The 20,446-nt window shown below is 40.9% G+C and overlaps 1 pseudogene across 1 annotated transcript; it reads left to right on the top strand.

Moving 5' to 3' along the window:
- Window positions 1–357: 357 nt before the first annotated feature.
- Window positions 358–20,082, top strand: LOC311601288 (isopentenyl-diphosphate Delta-isomerase 1-like; annotated as a pseudogene). The gene is made up of 3 exons: window positions 358–382; window positions 19,222–19,530; window positions 19,893–20,082. The product of its transcript is annotated as an isopentenyl-diphosphate Delta-isomerase 1-like (transcript).
- Window positions 20,083–20,446: the final 364 nt, after the last annotated feature.

Raw genomic sequence — 20,446 nt, 5'->3', positions numbered from 1 at the left:
TCTACAATGTGAGTCCAGGATAGCCAAGGCTACACAGAGAAACCCTGTCTCGAAAACAAAACAAAAAAGAATGTGTAGTCCTTGCAGAGGACACAGGCTCAATTCCCAGCACCTACATGGCAGCTCACAGCTGGCTATAGCTCCAGTTCTGGAGTGGGGTGGGGGGATCCAACACCCTCTTTTGACCTCCAAAATCACCAGGGATGCATGTAATACATAGACACATGCAAACAAAACAAAATTATACAACAAAATAAAAGAAATCAAATATGTATATTTGGTATGTGTATATGTCACTAATGTATAAAGCACGCTAGAAAGTACTCCCACTATATCCAAGTTCAAGCTGCCAGCGCGATGTTTGCTACCAAATGTGGAATTGGTACATTTATAATGTAGTGTCATTATGTGGCATTACAACCATATGCTTATAGTGGGTGTAAAGAACTTCAAGAGCATATATATCAAAATGAGGTTTAAAATGTGAAAATAGTGTTTCTGAGAATTGACTATCTTTGTTTTAAATGTAGCTTATTTCTAATAATTGCTGTGCATATTAACTGGTCTAGAAGATACCTGGTAATTGGACTAGTGGTTTCTTTTGTTTTGCTATTTTTAAAGACAGACTCTTACCCTATATTCCAGACTGGCCTTGACCCTGCAGTCATTATCTTGCCTATTTCTCTGCCTCCGGAGAAACTACAAGCACATATCACCATGCATTGCTTCAATGTCTGTTCAGGCAAGCCAATGTGAGCCTGATCCAGCATACTACTGAGCCTAGAGTAAGAACTCAGATCATCCATTTCTTTCGTAGCCACCATTATTTTTGTTTTTTAAACTACATGTTCTTATTTATTTGAATGCACTGGGGTGTGTGTAGCCGGCGTTTGCTGTTTTATGGGTTCATTTTTCTCTCTTCCACCCCTTTACTTCTTTTCTTTCAACCTCCCAACACTAAGCAGGAGAGAAAAAAGGATAGAGAGTAAAGGGGCATCATTGTTGTCAGACCACTTCCTACTGATTAGGGACATCAAGTTCCTTGGAGGAAATTTAATCTTTGTTATCAGGATATCCTATTTCTCTTTCTCATCTCTTTATGCACAACCATTTGACAAACTGCAACAAACCACAACAGCAACCACCACCACCACCACCAGCAGCAGCAGCAGCAGCAGCAGTAGTCTTGGGGCTCTAGCATTTATATATCCTCTCAAGAATCCCCAGAATTTCAAATGTCATCCACTTGAAGAAATTATCTGCAAGGATAGAGACATGACTCAGAGGTTAAAAGCACTGGCTGCTCTTCCAAAGGTCCTGAGTTCAATTCCCAGCAACCACATGGTGGCTCACAGTCATCTATAGTGAGATCTGATGCCCTCTTCTGGCCTGCAAGTGTACATGTAATGCAGGCAAACCTATCAGAACTACAGCTGACTTCTCTGCAGAGACCATAAAAGCCAGAAGGGCCTGGGAAGAGGTCCTGCAAATCCTAAGAGACCACAGATGCCAGTCCAGACTACTATACCCAGTGAAACTTTCAATAACCACCGATGGAGAAAACAAGATATTCCATGACAAAAACAAATTCAAACAGTACCTATCCACAAATCTGGCCCTACAAAAATTACTAGAAGGAAAGCTCCAAACCAAAGTGACAAACTACAACCAAATTAACACAGGAAATAGATAACTTCACTGTTGCAAAACATAACCATACACTCTACTGCAACCAACACCAAAATCAAGGGACTTAACAGTCACTGGTCATTAATATCTCAACATCAATGGTCTCAATTCTCCCCCCCCCCAAAAAAGACAGACTAACTGAATGGATGTCTAAACAAGACCCAACATTCTTCTGCATTCAAGAAACACATCTCAGCCACAAGAATAGACATTACCTCAGGGTAAAAGGCTGGAAAAAGGTATTCCAAGCAATAGACACAAGAAGCAAGCCTGTGTAGCCATTTTACTATCTAATAAAATAGACTTTCAACCAAAAGTAATCAAAAGAAATGAGGACGGACACTTCATACTCATCAAAGGTAAAGTCAAACAAGATGACATCACAATTCTGAACATCTATGCTCCCAATACAAGGGCACCCACATTTGTAAAAGAACTATTAACAAAGCTTAAACCACACATCGATCCCCACACATTAATAGTGGGAGACTTCAACACCCTACTTTCAGCAAAGGATAGGTCATTGAAACAGAAACTAAACCAAGAAATATGCTCAACCATGTTCATAGCAGCCTTATTCAGTATATAAAAATGCTAGGGTCCGCAAGAGGCAGGGTTTTGGTGGGCGTTGTGGGCTGGTCCATGGTTGGATGGATGCTGTTGGGTGCTGTTAGGTGTTGTTGGATGCAGCTTGTTGTGGTTTGTCAAGTAGTTGTGTGCAAAGAAATGAGAAGAAGAAATTAGATATCCAGGCAGTAAAGATCAAACTTGCCCCAAGGAACTTGACACCCCTTAACAGCAGGGAGAATTCTAACAATAACTTTGCTCCTTTCACTTCTATCCTTTTTTCTCTCTTATCTAGTGTTAGGAATTTAATAAGGTGGAAAGGAGTAGAAGAGATAAAAAAAAAAAAGATATGCACAAAGTAGTAAAAAATCTAGTTATAGCCCTTCCGTTTCCTTTTTTAAATTAATTATTTTGAGAATTTCACACATGAATATTTATATCATTTTTACCCTTTCTTCCCCTAACTCCCCAAGTCCCTCTCAAACTTTTGGCCTCTTTTTCTTTAATTGTTTATTGTTATACACACACACACACACACACACACACACACACACACACACACACACAACCTGCTGAGTCCATTTAGCGTTGTTCATATATATATGTGTTTAGGGCTAACCACTTGGGGGGTTGCTCATCCCCTAAAGAAGACTGTTTTCTCTCTCCTCAACAGCTCTGTAGCTCTTCATCTAGAGCTGCAGCCTTGTAACATTTCTCCCATCTGAACTGGCATGTCAACTGTTCTTGTCATTATGCAGGTCTTGTTTATACTACTACTATGTTGTTGAGGTTTTTGTGGGTGCAGCTTCCTTGTCAGATATAGAAGCCAATATTTCACGGCAGACTTCTCAATCTGCTGCCTCTTAACAATCTTTCTGCCCCTCTTCCTCTAAGTTCCCTAAGCCTTAGGTGCAGGGCTTGTGCTGTAGATATATGAGCTGGGGGCTGGGTACCACATGGTCATTTGTTTACTGCATTTTAACCAGTTGTGCCTTTTGATCTTAATCTCTATCTGCTACAAAAAGAAGATTTTTTTTATAAGGAGTGAGAGCTAACACTTATCTGTGGCTCTAGGGATAAGTATTAAGAATGTAATTATAGCCAGGCAATGATGATGGCACACACCTTTAATCCAAGCACTCAGAGGCAGAGGCAGGAAGATTTTTGTGGGTGTGAGGCCAGTCTGGTCTACAAAGTGAGTCCAGGATATACATGGCTACACAGAGAAACCCTGTCTCAGAAAACAAACAGAAAAAAATGTAATTAGAAATTGTGGGCCAAGTGTGTTTGCTCATGCCTTTAATCCCAGTACACGGGAGGCAGAAGCAGGTGGATTGTTGTGAGTTCAAGGCCAGCCTGGTCTACATTGTGAGTCTAGGACAGCCAAGGCTACACAGAGAAACCGTGTCTGGAAAAACAAACAAACAAGAAAGAAAGAAAGAAAGAAAGAAAGAAAGAAAGAAAGAAAGAAAGAAAGAAATAGTACTGTTTTAGGAAAGTGGTAGTGTGGTAGTGAGTTCTCCTCTAGTGTCCATGTCTAACCAGTCATGGGCAACTAGTTAGATTTACCATATTAGGCATGTGTTCCCTCCTATTGAGTAGGCTTAAGCCCAATTAGACATCTGTTGGTTGTCCCTACGACATAAGCACCAACCTTCATGTATATCTTGCCATGGTGGTCATTGATGGGGTCCATAGGTTTTACAGCTGGGTTCTTTTCTCCCTTGGCAGCTTACCTAACGTCTTCAGATACTGTAAGAGTGAGCAGGCTTCCAGGTCAGTTCCTGCTCAATTCCTCCAGGTCTCAAATCTACAAAATATCATTCTAACCCAGACCCAGAAAGACAAGTACAGCTTGTTCTCGCTAATTTGTGGATCCTATCTCCATCTCTTTATATCTACATAGATGACTTGGACAGAAACTAAGGAAGTAAAAAGGGATCATAAGGGGGAAGAAGCTCTAGAGAGGGCGACAGTGACAGGTGTTATGAAAGTAAAATGGGGAAAACAGGGCAGGAGATTTTAACTGCAGAGGGAAGAGAGCAATAGAGAAGGAGAGAGGGAGAGGAAGAATTAGTAACACTAAGGATGGTTGATAAAACACAGGGAAACATATTTACTTAAAATACATATATAGGGGCTAGAGAGATTGCTCAGTGTTTAAGAGCACTTACTGTTCTTCCAGAGGATCCGGATTTGGTTCCCAGCATCCACATGGCAGCTCAAAACCATCTGTAATTCCAGTTCCAGGAGATCTGTCACACTTTCCTGACCTCCATCAGCAACAGACACACATATGATGCACCGACATACATGCAAGCAAAATAGTCACACACTTAAAATAATAAAGTATTTGTCTCTTTTTTAAATAGATATTTATTTATTACATACACAGTGCTCTGCCTCCATATACACCAGTACATCAGAAGAGGGCACCAGATCTCACTATAGATGGTTGTGGGCCACCATGTGGTTGCTGGGAATTGAACTCAGGACCCCTGGAAGAACAGACAGTGCTCTTAACCTCTGAACCATCTCTCCAGCCCCAAAATAATAAAGTTTTAAAGAAATATTTAAATTAAAAACCATATAATATAAATTTCTCTCTGTCTCTGTCTCTCTGTCGCTCTGTCTCTCTCTGTCTCTCTCTGTCTCTGTCTCTGTCTCTCTCTCTCTCTCTCTCTCTCTCTCTCTCTCTCTGTCTGTCTCTCTCTCTCTCTCTCTCTCTGTCTCTCTCTCTCTGTCTTTCTGTCTCTCCCTCGTGTGTGTGTGTGTGTGTGTGTGTGTGTGTGTGTGTGTGTGTGTGTGTAAAAGAAATGACTGAGGGCTGGTGAGATAGCTCAGAGGTTAAGAGCACTGACTGCTCTTCCAGAGGACCTGGGTTCAATTCCCAGCAACTACATGGCAGCTCACAACCATCTGTAATGCCAAGATCTGACACCCTCATACTGACACACATACAGGCAAAACACCAATGCACATAAAAAATAAAATAAAATAAAAAGAAATGACACTAAATGGGGATGTGGGGGCACACGCCTTTAATCCCAGCACTAGGGAGGCAGAGGCAGGTGGATCTCTGAGTTCCAGGCCGGCCTGCTCTACATGAGCTCTGGGACATCCAGGGAGAGACCTAGTCTCAAAACAAACAAACAAACAAGCTGGGCAGTGGTGGCACACGCCTTTAATCCCAGCACTTGGGAGGCAGAGGCAGGCGGATCGCTGTGAGTTCGAGGCCAGCCTGGTCTACAAAAGCAAGTCCAGGACAGTCAAGGCTACACAGAGAAACCCTGTCTCAAAAAACCAAAACAAACAACAAACAAACAAACAAACAAAAAGAAATGGCATCACTTGAGGTGATAGTGTTCACTCCAAGATCCAGAACCTATCTAACAAGAAGCCATGAGGAGCCTCCCTTTGATTCTCCCTCCAAAAGATTCCCAAAACAATATAGACTATTGCCATTGCCCTTGGTTTCCCCCCAGAACTTGAAGGTGGGTCTCTATTACCAAAGGTACCACACACTTATAGTACTTCCATTTCTAGCTCAAGATCATACTCCTTTTCTCATCAACGTTGCTTTAGGCTTTAGCTTTTATGTGCAAAGGCACCGTCATCTATCTAGGACAATAATGCTGTCTTCCTCTAAGGACAACCCTAACCCAAGCAGGAAAAGCAGACACTAAGTACTCCAGCTGAGGAAAGGTAGGAAACAATTGACAACCTACCTAAGATGGAGATAACTCACCTTGAAGAAAAGGAAGAAAGGATGATGTTCCAACACATGCCACATAGCCAGGCTCTTGGATATTGTTTTGAAAGAAGGATGGGGAGTGCTTGCCGGAGGTGAGGGACTGAGTTCAATTTCCATCACCAGTAAATAAATGCTTGGGGGATGGGAAGAAGGCTCAGTTGATAAAGTACTTGTCACAGGAATGTAAGTGACTGGGATCAGCTCTCTAGCCCCCATATAAAAGCCAAGCAGGGCAAACATGTGTCTGTAACCTAGCGCTGGAGAGACAGAGAACTAGAGAGCTCATTAGCCAGCCAGGCTGGCTGAATTGATGAGTTCCTACTTCAGTGAGAGATTATGTTTCAAGAAATATAATGAAGAGCAATTGAGAAAGACAACTAACTTGACCTCTGACCTCTGGCCTCCATATGCATGCTCACACAAGAGCAAGCATGTCTATAAACACATATGCACACACCCACATGCATACATGCAAACACCACACACACAAATGAATGAATGAGTGAATGAATTAGTTAATTAAAATTTAGATAAATAGATAAAAACAGATTTTAAAAAGACAAGGTTTGCTGAAATTGGCCTCAGTGTGCTCAAGAGCATGTAAGCTGCTCAGATTGTAGTATTTATCACATGCATATCTAGATGTATGGTTTTATGAGAAAGATTCTATTTGGGGAAGTTGTTTTTAAAAGATTACTTACTAAATGATTCATTGCTGAACCAAAGCATACATTCTAGTCAGTATTTCCAATAATGTAATTGGTCAAAGCCTTGTCTGGACATTAAAAGTCCCCTGGGGAGCTTTTAAAAGCACCAAAGCCAGGACCCCACTCCAAAAACTTCTGATGGATTTGCCTGGGGTGGGGCTGGACCATTAGAAACGTTAGAAGACTCCCAGGTGATTCTCATTGGTAGCCAAGATTGCAATTCGCTGTCATAATGTAACAGTTCACATTTTATTGCTGCTCTGGAGGATTGGCTGAAATAAATATATTAGCTCCCTAAGATAAAGGGAATAGAAAAATCTGTAAAGTTCCTGGAACATCTAAAGAAACACAAGATCATAATCATAATATAGCTAAGATGCTTGCTGAGACTCTGAATGTGTTGTGACTAACATCAATAAGAAAAAATCTGTTAGTGACTTATGGATTTGCAGAAGGTTATTAAATGTAATCATAGCTTGAAGCTGAGTCCTGAGGCAGGGTATGTGGATGGCCGCATGTCCAGACACTCGTCACGAAGAATGAGTCTCCTACGATAGAATCCCATAGGTGTACTTCAGTTAACACTGGAGTCTATATAGATCCTTTCTGAGCTAACTGCTTCTCGGGAGCACAAATTAAAAACATAAATAAGATTGTGAGAGGCAGATTTCAAAACTATTTAAACAAATAAACTGTCCTCAAGGGCTTGATTCCAAAGGAGCTCACAGGCTCACATAGTCACTGAAGCAGGGTCCCTGATGCTCTCTTCTGCTTCTACTTTTATGAACTATTTAAAATAAGATGATCATATTAATCAGGAGTCCTTGGGTTCTAAAGAAGTCCAAGTAAACTAAAATTAAGGGAAGAAATTTATTTGGTCAAATCAACTGAAAAGTTCAGGGACAGTCATTGGCTAGATCTGGGTAGGGGTTTGAAGTTTACTGCCTGTACTGTCCTTGGCTGGTGCCATAGTTTGAGCGGGACCCCTGGGCCCAAATCTGCCTATCATAATGTTCTACTTGTAGGTTTCTAGGACCCTCTAGATACCCTATGAGCATATAAAGGGGGAGGAAGTCCCTCTCAGTCACAGTTATAGGGGAGGGGAGTAAGGGGAAAATGGGAGGGAGGGAGGAACGGGAGGATACAAGGGATGGGATAACCATTGAGATGTAATAAGAATAAATTAATAAAATAAAATTTAAAAAAAGAAAAAAGTTCAGGGACAAACATAGGCCCAGCCTAGGTCTAGAAGAAGACTTGGAGATGTAGGTCAGTAGAAGAGTTCCAACCCAGCAAGTGCAAGGCCCTAGGTACAGTACCCAGTACCACACACAAAACAAGGCCTTCTGTTTTCCATTGGACTTCTAATTTCCTTGTGAGTAATCGCCATTCTTTGACCCATTATCACCCCTGTGCTAGCAAGCTGGCCGAAAGTAGTATTAGGCTTTCACACAACTGTTCGACTAACCTAGTCAAAGATAATGCCATCTCAAGCTCTCCAACAGAGCTCATAGATGTGAGTCTTATTGGACAGATTTGCAGGGCCTTGGGCAAATGCCACTGGAATGCAGTATTCTTTATGGTCACAGTTGTGTCACATGAATAAGATTGATGTGAAGTGCATCTCCATGACTGAGCCTGGTCAAGATGACAGGTACTCCCAAGAGACACCACCATCGCAAGACTTGTGAGCAGATACAAAGAAAAACAGTATTTCACTACAATTTAAAAATATTTTCACCAGGCAGTGGTGGTGCACACCTTTAATCCCAGCATATAGGAGGCAGAGGCAGGTGGATCGCTGTGAGTTCGAGGCCATCCTGGTCTACAAAGTGAGTCCAGGACAGCCAAGGCTACACAGAGAAACCCTGTCTTAAAAAAAAAAAAAAGAAAGAAAGAAAAGAAAAGAAAGAAATATTCCAAACATTCCTGCCACTCTCTTCTACCTTCCCAGTTAGTTGTAAGGCGACAATTTATGATGTCTTAGAAAGTCTTCTTTCAACCAGCCCATTTCCCATTGGTATTGTGAAATAGTAAACACTGAAGGGCATGGCCATTAGTAAAGTGTGCCACACTACTTTTTTTTCTTTTTTTTCCCCTTTGGTACTGTGAAGACTTTATTGTGCATCTTACTTATTTATTTTTCTTTTTTAAACCCTCATTTACTCAATAGCATATTTAACGAAGTAACACACAGTATGCATTTTGCCTGGCAGAATGTAATGCAATGTTATGGACAGAAGAAGGCACAAAAGTTTAATCCCAAATGTCATCAAATAAAAGACATTTTTTCCCTGCTGAGGCTACACTCTTTTTTTTTTAATTTGATAATTTTCTAAATTATTTTTTAAAACTTGCCCAAAGTAGAGTTATAATGTATTCGGTATGAGAAATGGAAGTTTTTAAGACTAGAGTAAGGAGGGTATAGCTTGGTGATAGAGCCCTTATTTGGTGTGTGTGAGGCCCTAGGCTTAAATTCCCAGTGCTATGAAAAAGGAAGGAAAGAAAGGCAAAAGAGCTAATTGAAGAACAGAATAAGGTCTGAAGAGATTAAGGGCACTAGTATCCACATGGTGACTCAAGGCCATCTGTAACTCCAGTTTCAGGGGATCTGGCGCCCTCTTCTGGCTTACTTGGGCACCAAAGAGGCATGCAGTGCACAGACAGGCATAAAGGCAAAACACCCCTAAGACATAAAATAATTTTTTAAAATTGAGGAATATAAAAATGTGACCAAAGACACCGCTTTCTAAATACTCTTTAGCATAAATCAATAAGCCTATATCCAAGTTCCTTTTGAAGACGAAGTTAGTACCTTGGGATGATTTTCAAACTGCCGGCAGTGAATGAAGATAAAAATATATACTACCTCAGAAACACCATCAGCTTCCATGGTTCCGAGGTGGGCTGTTAGAAGCAAATTAGTGACCGATGTTGAAAGAGTTCATGGTTTGTATTTTGTTAGTCTCCGTTGTCATGGCAACCCACAGGCGCTGCATAAAATGCCTGAAGCCAGTAGACATGTAATGGAACACATTCCTCCCAGTGAGTCAAAGCCTTGTTGAAAAGGAAGCAATCACACTGTTATGGAAATAAATTATAAACTCCTATGAATGGCTCAGGATTGAAATAAGCAACTTTTTTGGAATCCACTTTCTCCTTTCTCCCACCATTTTTTGGTGATAAGTAACTTGGCAATACTTTGTTTATGATGGGACTAGCCACCCCATATTTAAGAAGGGGCATGGTCATCCATGGCCTGCCTGCCCACCTCACAAGGTTTGAGTGAGAATCCAATGAGAATGTGTGTGAAGGAACTGTAAAAAAAAAAAATACAACACACTGCACTGACGTAATGTTGTTCCTTAACATACAGAAACAGAAGCTCCAGGTCAGAGTTTTGTTTTTTGTTTTTTTTTGGGGGGGGGCTTTTTGTTTGTGTTTTTGTTTCTGCTTTTGTTTTCAAGATAGGGTTTCTCCTGTGTTGCCTTGGCTGTCCTAGGACTTGCTTTATTAACTAGGCTGGCCTCGAAGTGACGGTGAGTCAGCCCGCCTCTGTTTCCCAAGTGCTGGGGATAAAGGCGTGCGCCACCACGCCCACCCCGCTTTCCAGGTCAGAGTTTTAACTTATTCCTAAGCCATTAACGATGACTTCTGACGACACACATATGAATATTTTGCTCTATCTAAAACCCCAAGTGCTTAAAGTGTAACTGCTCCCCAAGAGTATCCTAGTCCAGGGCAGAACCAGAAAGTTTACGCCTATAGAATGCTGTCTGAGGCTGGGTTTGGTGGCCCACGCCTTTAATCCCAGCACTTGAGAGGCGGATCAATGTGAGTTTGAGGCCAGCCTGGTCTACAAAGTGAGTCCAGGACAGCCAAAGCTACACAGAGAAACCCTGTCTCAAAAAACAAAAACAAAAACAAAACAAAAGAATGTGTGAGACAGACTCCTGTTTTAAAAATTGTCTGATATATGGGAACCTCCACATTACTTAAATCTGCATGTCACATCCTCATTTACAAGGCTGGTAAAGGAGGTAATGGTACTTATGTACCCCATAGAATTGTGAGGAGAATCTATACAGAAAAGTATTTGACAGTTTCTTGCTCATAGTTAAGTGTTAATTACCTTATTTTGGCGGGAATACTAATGTTGGAATTCTTTCTACCATAATTTATTTTTCTCTTCTTGGTTTCCTCTCTTGCTTTCAACTACCAATTTAATACTTTCTGCTGTCTTAATCCCAATATTTTGTCGTCATCTCTCTGGTTAGGATAAGCCATTTATTGCATAATTCTCAGATACTAGATTCCCACAACGAAGGCTAATAGTATTTTTAGTTTCGAGCTATCTAGTGTTACCATTAATGTAGATGGACTGTGAGGAGGCCAACTCACCTCCATATTCTTATGGAGCCTCACTAGCTTGGCAATGAGGATAAGCTTTTACGTGTCAGTGGGAGAGCCCATTTTGGAAAACCAGACAACTGGGGTCAGCCATGTTGGTCATCCACTGCCCAGCACCTTTACCTGGCAGGCAGCTCGACTTGGAAGGTCCATAAGAGCCAAATTGCATAACTTCGGCAGCAAATTTTGTTCGCTATTTATCAATCACTTGTACAACCTGGGTAGATTCCTGCACCTTGAACCTATCTGGACTCTTTGTTTTAGCATTATCAGCCCAAGCAGACTGATTCCAGCTTCTGGGAACATTCCTTTGGAGAGCCACAGAAATGTCGTCATATTCTCTAGCGCCCTTTCCAACTCCTAGACTGGTGAGGCCCCTGAACCAGTTCTCCAAATAAACTCAGAAAACCAGTATTCGAGGCTCCAAATTTGCATAGGATCAGTTTTTCCAAGCAATGCAGTCTCCCTTTGGGATGCTTAACTTGGAAATATTGGCATTTCCTTCTACCTGGCCACATGTGTTTTCTCCATCTTGGACATTGACCTTAAGTAATTTTTCTATATCTGTCTTTCCAGAGGAGCCATGTACTCTTTTCTGGCATCTTCCGTAGTTTTAATACCAGGCTGATTTTCCTTTTCCATAAAGGGCTTTCAGAGCCTTTCATTGTTCCTTAATTTCTCCTGACCATACCTCTCCCACACAGAGTAAACTTAACAAAATGGAGTTTTACAAGCACACCTCATGCCTTACGGCAGACATATCATATAAGTAATACAATCTCTTGGCCTCCTCTTTCACCAGTAAACCTTCACAGTTGGGGGTGAGGTACAGTAGTCAGTTCCCAGAACAGATTTTTTTTCCTTCTTACTCAAAGACACCTTGGGACCCTCATGGTCAAGGCAGAACTATTTTGGGGTAGGGAAAGAGACAAGACAGTTGATACCTTTGGTTTGGTTTAGTTTGGTTGATTTTCGAGACAGGGTTTCTCAGTGTAATAGCCCTGGCTGTCCTGGAACTCTCTTTGTAGACAAGGCTGGCCTAGAACTCACAGAGATCCTCCTGCCTCTGCCTTCTGAGTGCTGGGATTAAAGGCATGCACCACCACACCGGGCTAGTTAATACCTTTGTGGTGGCAAAATTCTTCTCAAATAGCTGCAGATCTCAAAGTTTCCTTGCAGTTGCTAACAGTTCAGGTGCTAATTACAATTACTCTTGTCTCACACAAACTCTAAACTGAAGACCACTTCTTTTTGGGTTAGGCATCTCTTTTGTTGAAGCCCTGGTCTAGAGGGAAAATGCTTTTGATTAGAGAGGCATTAAAAAAAAAACCCAGAAGCCATGTGTTCCAAAATTACTTTATTCCATCCAACCAAGTGGCCTGGTTTCTATTCTGGAAAACATCAACTATGCACTGCAATAAACTTACCATTTCAAAATGCAACAAAGTCCAGGACAGTGATGTGTGCTGAGTGAGTTCCAGTGGTATCAGGAACCAGGGATACCTAACTTAATTGGAGTGTGGTTTTCAAATTGCAAAGTTACAGACGTTATTTCACACCAATTTCCTCACTAATAGAGCTATAATTGCATGCAGAGGAAGGTTCCTCAATTTCAGCACTACTAGCATTCGAGCCAGATAATTTTTTTTAAGGGCTGAAAGAGGAGCTCTCCTATATCTTATATTTAGCAGCATCCCTGATCCCTATATACTAGATGCCAATAGAAATTTCATTTCTCTAGTGACAGCCAAAAATGTCTCCAGAAACTGCCAACTGTCCCCAGAGGGACTCAACCACCCCTAGTTGAGACTCACTGGTGTCTTTCCTTTGCTTGCTTTTCTAAACTATAAAATCTTAGAGGCCAATGAAAAGTAAACATAGTGGGCCATGGAGTGTACTATTTGTACATTATTATCATAAAACCCTTCACTTGTCTTACTTGACAGTTTTAGAAATGACAATTAAGTTTCCAAATATAGTTGCAGTATGTAAACACTGGTCCCAGCAGCTCTGTTCTCTGCAAAATTTTACAGGAGGTTTCCCAAGAGTTTGAAGGGCCCCTCTCTGGCCTGGTTCATTGAGGGCCAGGATAAAACTACTCATTAGCAAAGTGACTAATCCAACAGCCTATTAGCTGAAACAGTCAGGGAGGGGAAAGGGAGTGCTTCCTGTGCACTGTCTTCCCTCCTAACACATAAAATGCAGAAGTGTGAGTGGCCACATCCAGGTTGGTTTGATACATTGGCAACTGGGCTTTTGCTATGCAATACCTCAATGAGCTCAAGCAACCATCCTCACTGAACAACCAGCTTCAGGACCCAAGCCAGAAACAAATGGCACAGTCAATCCATATGGTTTGAGGAAAGCTTAATAAATGAGTGATTTGTATAGCTGGTGTGCTGGTGATGCAGGCCTTTAATCCCAGCACTCGGGAGGGCAGAGGCAGGTGGATCGCTGTGAATTCGAAGCCAGCCTGGACTACAGAGTGAGTCCAGGACAGCCAAGGCTACACAGAAAAATTCTGTCTCAAAAACCCAAAACAACAACAACAAATGAAATACTTAATGTCTTAAGACAAAACACCATGACCAAAAAGCAAGTTGGAGGGGAGAGGGTTTATTTGGCTTACCGTTCATTATTGAAAAAAGTTAGAGCAGGAACTCAAGCTCTTCTGGAAGTTCTGAGTTCAATTCCCAGAAACCACATGGTGGCTCACACCATCTATAATGAGATCTGGTGCCCTCTTCTGGCCTGCAGGTGTATATGCAGACACAACATTGTATATGTAATTAAAAAAAAAAAAGAAGAAGAAGAAGAATCTTCTTGGTGGAGAAGATAACACATGCAACAGACCAGGGGTAGGAATAACCTCCATTTGCTTAAAAATAGCAAGAAACACTAATGTGGTCATGGAGTGCCAGAACTTGGAAGGAAGAGGCCAGAGGATAAGGAGTTCCCAGTCCATCCTAGGCTATATAGTGAGTTTGTAGCCAATCTGGGCTACATGAGATACTGCCTTAAGAGAAACAACCAGCAAGAAGGCCAATATGACTAGCCTGAAGTGAGCAAAATGTGCAATTGAAGTCTAGTTTATGCTGGGCTGTATAGACTTGAGAAGGTATCAGGATTTCATTCCAAATATGAGAAAAAACTAGAAGACGATTTTCGGTAAAGCAATGATAGGATTTCATTTAATCATCTCATTCTGGTGGTTGTGTGGAGAATGGATGACAAGGGGCAAAGACTAAAGCACGGAAACAATAGAAATTGTCTCAGGAAAAAAAATCATAGTTTTCTACAAGAGAAATTTGGAACATATTGAGAAGGCTTCCCTGTCTCAAAACATCTTCCCTTTTAACCATGATCATCACGCTGGTAGGTGCATTACTGAGATCATGAAGTGTTTATCTTTCTAAGCCTCTCTTATTTCACTTTGCTATAATGTCTTTTTCTTTCTTCTATTATTTTTATATAGTATAATCTGATCAGAGCTTGCCCTCCTCCATCTCCTCCCAGATTCTTTCTCCCCACCTCCTCACCCATCCAACTTCACACCTCCTGGCTTAGCTCTCACTCTCTTGCTCTCTTGTTTTAGAAAAGAAACAGAAAAAAATTAAAAAACCAACAAAGCACAAGAAACAGACAACACACACACACACACACACACACACACACACACACACACACACACACACTAAAAACACAAAATCGAAAGCCATAACCTACAAGCAAAGAACAAGTAAGTTTTTTTTTAATCTACAAAACCACCATTGAGTTCATTTTGTGTTGGACATCTACTACTGGGCATAGGACCTACCCTTAAGTGTGGTTTGTACCCAGTGAAATTTCATTAGCGAAAACTCATTTTTCCTTTGCAAGCAGTTGTTAATTACGTGCTTCACTTTCACCCACATTTTTACAACTGTCAGGAGTTCCTTCTTTTTTAAGTCTGAATAATTTTCTGGGGTGTGTTTGTGGGGGGTTTCATCTATTAATAAACACTCAGGTAGTTTCATATCTAGGCTATTGTTATTAAAGGTGCCATGAACAGTGCAGATGTCTCTTTGGGATTCTCATTTCATTTCCTTCAGCTCTGTACCAAGAAATAGGACTGCTCTACAGTGTATGGAGTTCTTTTTTACCTCATCCTCAGTAACATGTACCTTTTTCTTTCATTTTTTTTTGAGATTATAATATAATTAGAATGCCCCCTTTCCTTTCCTCCCTCCAAATCCTCACATATACTCCTCTTTGCTCTCTTTCAAATTCAGTGATCTTTTTTCCCCTGGGGAAGACCAGTGAAGAGACACCATGATCAAGACAAATCTTATAAATGAAAACACTTAATTGAGGGCTTGTTTACAGTTTCAGAGGGTTTAATCCATGATCTTCATGGTGGGAAGCAGTCAGGCTTGATGTTGGAGTAGTGGCTGAGAGCTTTACATCCTCAGCTGCAGACAGCAAGCACAGAGAGAGCGAGAGAGCAAGAGCGAGACTCTGAGCTTAGCATGAGTTTTTGGAACCTCACGGCCCACTCCCCACTTCAAACAACACGACCAATGTGGACAGACCGGACTCCAATAAGGCCACACCTCCTAATCCTTCCAAGCAGTTCATCAACTGGGGACTAAGCATGCTAATATATGAACCTATAAGGGGCCATTTTCATTCAAACCACCGCACCATCTCCTGCTCCCAGCTTTCCTCAGTTGACTACAGTGCTTTGTGTAAGGTTTGTGTAAAGGCCCATGAGCCTTTCCTTTTCCAGACTGGCATATCTATTGGTGTCATGCTCCTTCAGCTCATGTTTGGCCAATCATATTGGTGTAGCTTCTGATAGGAGACACAAGCTCACAGCAAACGCCTGATCCTATGTCTCTTACAATTTTTCTGCTTCCTCTTCCAAAATGTTCCTTGACGCTTAGGTGCTGGAGCAGTTTCTAGTAGTTGATCGCATAAATGTCCATTCAGGTCCTTTTCTTCAGTTTTTTAAAATTGTGTTGTTTTTCTACCAGTGAGTGATTTGAGTTCCTTAAATATGTTAGATAATTACTCCTTATCAAATATATGGTCCATAGATATTTCTTCCCATTCTATACTTGTCACTTCACCCTGATAGTTTTCATTTTCTTGTTAAAATATTTTAATTACATTTATTTATTTTGTGTGTGGCTGTCAGAGAACAATTTGTAGGAGTCAGCTTTCCTTCCACAATGTGGGGCCCAGAGATTAAACACAGGTTGTTACACTTGGTATCCAGGCCCAGTGTTTCCTTTTTGTATATAGAAACTTTTTATTTTGAAACCCATTTGTTAGCCAGGTGGTGATGGTCCATGCCCTTCTTTAATCTCAGCACTGGGGAGGCAGAGGCTGGAGGATCTCTGAGTTCAAAGCAAGCCTGGTCTACAAAGAAGAGTTCAGGACAGCCACCAGCCTGAACTACAAAGCGAGTCCAGGACAACTAGGTCTGTTACACAGGGAACCCCTGTATCAAAAAACAAAAACAAAACAAAACATTTGTTCCTCTTTATTTCCTCTAACTTTAGGGTCACATTAAAAAAAATCTGTTGCCCCAACCAATGCCAAGATTTTTCCCTATTTTCTTCTAGTAGTTCTAACATCTCTGGTCTTATTATTCTAAGTGTTTAATACATGTTATTTACTGAGTTTTTTTTTTTAAACACTATTCATTGTAGAGACCTTTCTTTCCTCATCATGCAGTCTTGGCTTCCTTGTCAAAGAACAGTTTGCTGTATGTGTGTAGTGAGTTCATTGTTCTACTAGTCTTTATGCAAGTACCATACTACTTTGATTCCTGTAGCTTTGTAGATTGTTTTGAAATCAGGTAATGTGATGTGACCACATTTCTTATTCAAGATTACTTTAGCTATTTGGAACCTTTTTATTTCCATTGTCACTGAATTTTCCATTTCTATGACAAATAACATTAAATACTTGGTAGAAATTACACTGAACATGTTGGTTACTTGGAATACAATGGACAGCTTAATCGTATTAACTTTTTTCAATCCATAAACAAGGTATCTTTCAAATAATTTCTTAAATTTCTTAATTAATATTTTACAATTTGAGTATGTTAGTCTTTTACTTCCTTGGTTAAATTTATTCCTACATATTTTGTTCTTTTTTTATATGGTTGTGCATGAGATTGTTTCCTTGATTTCTTTTTCAAATCACTTCTTGGTAGTGTATAAGGTTACAACTGATTTTGGCAAATTTATTTTTTGTGTTCTAGAAATATATGGAGTTTATGATTAAAGTTTTGGTAGACTTTGGGAGGTGTTCACTGTTTAAGAAAAATGAACTGCTGGGCATGGTGGTGCATTCCTTTAATCCCAGCACTAAGAAGGCAGAGGCAGGTGGATCACTGTGAGTTCAATGCCAACCAGCTCTACAAAAGCGAGTACAGGACACCAAAGACTACACAGAGAAAAACTGTCTCAAAAAACAAAGAGAGAGAGAGAGAGGAGAGAGAGAAATGAATAATTATTCTTTCTATATAAATCAGTACGGTAAGTTATTATAATAGTTCTATTTAACCAGCTAGTTCCCAAATGACTGACACAGAGAGACTATGATTTATGTTTAAGCTGTAAACACTATGCTGGGCAGATGCTGAGCACTAATCCTAGTATCTCTTAAGCCCACATAAAAACCAATCACTTGCCAATCTGATGTCTTCAAGGTGGCTTCTGCTCCATCAGTCTGTTCCTACAGCCATGTGGTCATCACCCTCACCCTCCCTCCCTCTCTTGCTCTCTGGCTTCTTTCCCTCCTCCTGCTCTGCTGCTTTCTCTTGCCTTGACCCCAAGTCCAAACACCTACAACTTCTCCTCCCTCTCTTCTGCCTAGCCATAGGCTTCAGCACCTTTATTTAGGCAATCAGGGATAACTGGGGAACATTCTTTATCATCACATGGTTACAGGAGATAGTTCAACATTCATAGCAATGCCCATGGAAGGGCGGTAACCTGGTCTCATGGCACTGAAATCAGCATTTGAAAACATGGTTGGGCCTTCCTCCAACAGTTCACACAGGTACATACATACATGCATATGTGTAGGTATACATGTGTATACAGACATGTATGCATAAGCATGTAGATGTCAAAAGAGAAACAACCTTGGGTGGCATTTCTGAGGTGCTGTCAACCTTTTTTTTTTTTCTTTTCTTTTTGAAACAGGGTCACTCATTGACCTGGCACTCATCAATCTAGACTAGCTGGCCAGTGAGCCCCAGAAAGCCACTGTCTGCATCTCCCCAGACCTGGCAGGAGTTGGATTTCTTATCTGGTTCCTAATCTTAGAAGAAAAGATTTCAGATTTTTACCTTGATCATGACGTTAGCTGTGTACTTGTCATATACGGCTTATCATATCAATATGACAGCTTTTCTATCCACAATCTTGGTATTCTAGGTCAGATCAGACATTCTGTCATGATGCCTGAAATAAATACCAGCCATCTTGGTGAACAACAGGTTGAACTTTGTATGCATTCTTTTTTGTTTTGTATTGTTTTTGTTTTTGAGACAGGGTTTCTCTTGTAGGCCTGGTTGTTCCGGACTCTGTTTGTAGACCAGGTTGGCCTTGAACTCACAGAGATCCTATTGCCTCTGCCTCCAGAGTTCTGGGATTAAAGGCCTGTGCCACCATGCCTGGCTGAGATGTGTATTCTTATGAATGAAAATGATAGGCAGGCGTGGTGGCAGACGCCTTTAATCCCAGCATTCAAGAGGCAGAAGCAGGCAGATAGCTGTGAGTTCAAGGCCAGCCTTGCCTACAAGGTGAGTCCAGGACAGTCATGGCTACATAGAGAAACCCTGTCTTGAAAAACCAAAAAAGAAGAAGGAGGAGGAGGAGAAGAAAGAAAGAAAATGACAATGGCTGGAGAGATAGCTCTGAGGTTAAGAGCATTGGCTTCACTTCCAAAGGTCCTGAGTTCAATTCCCAGCAACCACATGGTGGCTCACAACTATCTATGATGTGATATGATGCTCTTTTCTGGTCTGCAGGTGTACATGTAGATAGAGCACTCATGTACATTAAATAAATAAATCATTTTTTAAAAAAGAAAATGACAATAAAAGTGGGGCTGACACCAAGAAAAATTGTCACCTGGATGAAAACACTGACAAAGGATTATTACATTGAGCTTTTAGTGTCTTCTTATTTAATACTGAGAATGAGCACCTATTACAGCAGAGATCAGATGCTAAAACTACCGTTCAAGATTGTTTCACCAATAGTTGCTATAGTCATCCATTAAACAATCCAGGTGAGCTTGAAGAAAGCAATGCCATTGATGTAAAATGAGCAGCATAGAGGCACTTAAAAGCTGCATTGGGAATACCCTTAAAAGAGGTTGACCTAGCTGGGCATGGTGGCACATACCTTTAAATCCCAGCACTCCGGAGGCAGAGGCAGGAAGATCTCTGTAAGTTCGAGAGCAGCCTGGTCTACAAAGTGAGTCCAGGACAGCCAAGATTACACAGAGAAACCCTGTCTGAAAAAAAAAAGAGGTTGACCTATGGGCTAGAAAGATGGCTCAGAGGTTAAGAGCGCTGTCTGTTCTTCCAAAGGTCCTGAGTTCAATTCCCACCATATGGTAGCTCACAACCATCTATAATGAGATCTGCTGCCCTCCTCTGGTGGGCAGGCACATACAAGGGCAGAACATTGTATAAATAATAAATAAATCTTTAAAAAAAAAAAAAGAAGAAAAAAAGAGATTGATCTAAATGCATTGTCTAACACAAATTTACTATAAGACCCAATCTGATGGTGTCTGGGGTGAACATGAAATTGATTATATTTTGTTCTGAGGAAGGATGTAATGTTGAATCGAGATCCCAATGAGATTAAAAGATATTGCTATGTATCAAAGGAAGAACTCAATGAAATAATGAAGAAAGCAGTAGTGAAATTAAGTTAAGCTACACCTGGCTTAACTTGCTGATTTTATGCTTGCAAAATCTGAATTAATGTTATTATTTACCCTTAATGTGTACCATGTTTGTGTTTTAATGGTTTCTTTCTTTCTCTTTTAGGACTTCTGAAACAGGCTTTTTTCTGTGTAACAGCCCTGGCTGTCCTGGACTCACTTTGTAGATCAGGCTGACCTTGAACTCACAGAGATCCGCCTGCCTATGCCTTCTGAGTGCTGGGATTAAAGACGTGTGTCCAGCATCTTAATGGTTTATTAAACTAAATTTAGGTTAGCATACAAACTCCTGAATTTGGCTGGGCAGTAGTGGCACAGGCCTTTAATCCCAGCACTTGGGAGGCAGAGGCAGGTG

The sequence above is a fragment of the Acomys minous genome, assembly GCF_964271855.1.
Source record: "Acomys minous genome assembly, chromosome: 7".
Classification (NCBI taxonomy): domain Eukaryota; kingdom Metazoa; phylum Chordata; class Mammalia; order Rodentia; family Muridae; genus Acomys; species Acomys minous.
Note: the sequence above shows the minus strand (reverse complement) of the source record. Positions and strands in the feature narration are given on the sequence as shown.